Raw genomic sequence first — 3,600 nt, 5'->3', positions numbered from 1 at the left:
CAGATGGCCACGCAGCAGGATGAATGCCAGGCATAGACACATGCAAGATTGCAAAGATGCTGGAAGAGGAGAAGGACAAGGAATAGAGAGAACAGGTTTTTTTGTTTTTTGTTTTTTTCTTTTCTGGTAAGGAAGAAGAAATGAAGAGCAGGGCCTGGAATAAATTCCAGTGGAATGATGAAATCAAGGAGGTGCTCTGGCTGGTGGTGAAGATGAACCTGGAGGGCTCGATCTAGAAGGAAACAAGACGCAGTGTGGAGAGAACTGCAAGAAAGCTTGCCTGGGTGACAGAATGCAAACTCTCTGACCTCAAAGCTGGGTGCAGCCCAGGTTTCTGTGTAAGGAGAGCAGACCACAGCATAAGTCGTTGACATCAATACTGAACAAGAAGAAAGTAATGACTTCTTCTAAAGTCAAGGTGAAGAAATCATAGACTGAGACTGCTAAAAAGATCCTTATGCCTTCAGCCCACATTGCCAGTCTCATTGTTTTGCCTTCAGAAGGTCAGGGAGGTCTACACACCAGGCCTCAAACAGGATGCTCTCATGCGAGGCCTCGGTCGGGAGTCTTGCCAATCCTGCTTTTCTCAACCTGGAAGATTCATCAAATAAAGACTTTAATTATTACTTCATCCTACTTGTTCAAAGCTGTGTCCAAGGAACTGGCTCTAAGTGGGAACTCTGTACTCACACCCCTAGACCAAGATTGTCCAATCCACAGCCCATGGGCCGCATGCACCCCAGGATGGCTTTGAATACAGCCCAACACAAATTCATAAACTTTTTGAAAACATGATGAGATCTTTTTGCGATTTTTTTTTTTTTTTTTTTTTAGCTCGTCAGCTATCATTAGTGTTAGTGTATTTTATGGGTGGCCCAAGACAATTTTTCTTCTTCCAAAGTATCCAAGGGAAGGCAGAAGATTGGACACCCTTTCTCTAGACCCTTGGAAGCACCTGCTGTGGACTGAATGTTTGTGTCCCCACCCCAAAATTCATATGTTGAAATCCTAATCTCCAGTATGATAGTATTAGGAGGTGGGGCCTTTGGGAGATGATCAGGTCAGGAGGGTGGAGCCCTCACAAATGGGATTAATGCCCTTGTAAATAAGGCCCAGCCGGGTGTGGTAGTGTGTGCTTGTAGTCTGAGCTAGTTGGGAGGCTGAAGTGGGAAGACGGCTTGAGCCCAGAAGTTTCAGACCACCCTGGGCGACATAGTGAGACCCTGTCTGAAAGAAAGAAAGGAAAGAAAGAAACGAAAAGAAAGAAAGGAAAGAGAGAGAGAAAGAGAGAGGAAGGATGGAAGGAAGGAAGGAACGAGCCAGGTGTGGTGGCTGACGCCTGTCATCCCAGCACATTGGGAGGCCGAGGCAGGTGGATCACTTGAGGTCAGGAGTTCAAGACCAGCCTGGCCAACATGGTGAAACCCTGTCTCCACTAAAAAAAAAAAAAAAAAAAATTAGCTGGGTATGGCAGTGCATGCCTGTACTCCCAGCTACTCAGGAGGCTGAGGCAGGAGAATTGCTTGAACCTAGGAGGCGGAGGTTGCAGTGAGCCGAGATGATGTCCCTGCACTCTCCAGCCTGGGTGACAGAGGGAAACTCCTTTTAAAAAAACAGAAAAGAAAAAAGAAGAAAGAAAGAAAGAAGGGAAGAAAGAAAGAATGAAGAAAAGAAAGAAAGAAAGAAAGAGAGAGAGAGAGAAGGAAGGAAGGAAAGAAAGAAGGAAGGAAGGAAGGAAGGAAGGAAAAGAAAGAGAGAGAAAGGAAGGAGCCCAAGAGAGAACTCTCTTGTCCCTTCCCTCATGTGAGGACACAGCAAGAAGTTGGCCATCTGGAACCCTGAAGAGGACCCTCCCCAAAACCTGACCATGCCAGCACTCTGATCCTGAACTTCCAGCCTCCAGAACTTTGAGAAATAAATTCCTGTTGTTTATAAGCCACCCAACTTATGGGATTTTGTTGTAGCAGCCTAAATGGAACTAAGATGGTTGTGTTCGGCCATTCTCGCATTGCTATAAATACCTGAGGCTGGGTAATTCATTGAGAGAAGAGGTTTCATTGGTTCCTGGTTCTGCAGGCTTTTACAGGAAGCATACTGCCAGCATCTGCTTCTGTGGAGGCCTCCAGAATCTTCCAATCATGGCAGAAGACAAAGGGGGAGCAGGCGTATCACATGGCCAGGGTAGGACCTGCAGAGGTGGAGGGGGGTTGGAGGTGGGGTGCCACACACTTTTAAACAGCCAGATCTCATGAGAACTCGTATTGTGAGGACAACATTGCGTCATGAGGGACACTCCCTCATGACCCAAACACCTCCCACCCGGCCCCACCTCCAACATTGGGGATTAAATTTCAACATGAGATTTGGGTGAAACAAATATCCAAGCCATTCAATGACACTTGAAGAAAAATTCACAGGTCTTTCATGTATGAAAGTAAAAATGAAACTTTCTAAAGCCCAATTCCTTTGGGGTATCACCCTCTAGCTCTCCGTAACCACTCCTTCCCCTCAATTTCCTGGCTGAGTGGACAGTGGCACTGGAACAGCCCTCTGAGAAGAAAAACCCCAGGAGTTCTTCCTGGTTACAAAGAGCTCTCCTGCTGGGCTCCCCTCTGCAAAAGCTTTCCAGAGGAGCAACAGTCTAAATTGCAGCACCACAGTTTGCCACAGACATCTAATGAGGACCCAGAACCTGGACCCAAGTCAGTCTTTTATGAACGGTATCGACAGCACAAAAGCTTCACTCCCACTTTCCACTCAGCTCCATTTGGCAACAACCTCTCAGACCGCAAATCTTCCTCCTCTGAGTCTCAATATCCATTTCTCCAGGGCAGCCTCTTCAGAAGGCATTTTCAGCCCCCAGCAGCAGCTCTTTTAAGAACCCAGCCTCATCCTCCACTTCCCTGAGCCATATGGCCAAACAACACTCAGTCAAACTCTTCAGAGCCATCTTACAAGTTTCCCTTTGCTGGCTCCCAACACAGGATTTCTTCTAGCAGCTCCTCCTCCAGAGCACCACTTTCTCTTGGAAACTTGCTTCCAGGGGTACAGCTTCCCTCCACCGGACAGTCTCTCAACTGCCTCCCAGAAACTGACCATGGTGGTTCAAATGAAGAGCTCAGGGATGGCAGCCGAAGAGGAACAAAGTTACTGACCTCATCCTTGAAACCCACCACGGTTAGCAGCCCAATGCTTCTCAAAAAGAATTTGCCTATTATGATGAAATCTTGCTGTCTGGCCGGGCGCAATGGCTCACACACGTAGTCCCAGCGCTTTGGGAGGTCGGGGTGGGCAGATCGTTTGAGCCCAGGAGTTCGAGACCAGCCTAGGCAACATGGCAAAACACCATCTCTACTAAAAATGCAAAAATTAGCCAGGTATAGTGGTGCACGCCTGTGGTCCTACCTACTCAGGACGTGGAGAATCACTTGAGCCTGGGATGCGAGGCTGCAGTGAGCCATGATCATGCCACTGCACTCCAGACTGGGTGACAGAAATAGAACCCATCTCAGAAAAGAAAGAAAGAAGGAAAGAAGGAAAGAAAGAAAGAAAGAAAGAAAGAAAGAAAGAAAGAAAGAAAGAAAGAAAGAAAGAGAGAGA

This window comes from Mandrillus leucophaeus, unplaced genomic scaffold (genome assembly GCF_000951045.1).
Source record: "Mandrillus leucophaeus isolate KB7577 unplaced genomic scaffold, Mleu.le_1.0 Scaffold666, whole genome shotgun sequence".
NCBI classification, from domain to species: Eukaryota; Metazoa; Chordata; class Mammalia; order Primates; family Cercopithecidae; genus Mandrillus; species Mandrillus leucophaeus.
The sequence above is the reverse complement of the archived record's forward strand: the minus strand, read 5'-3'. Positions refer to the sequence as shown.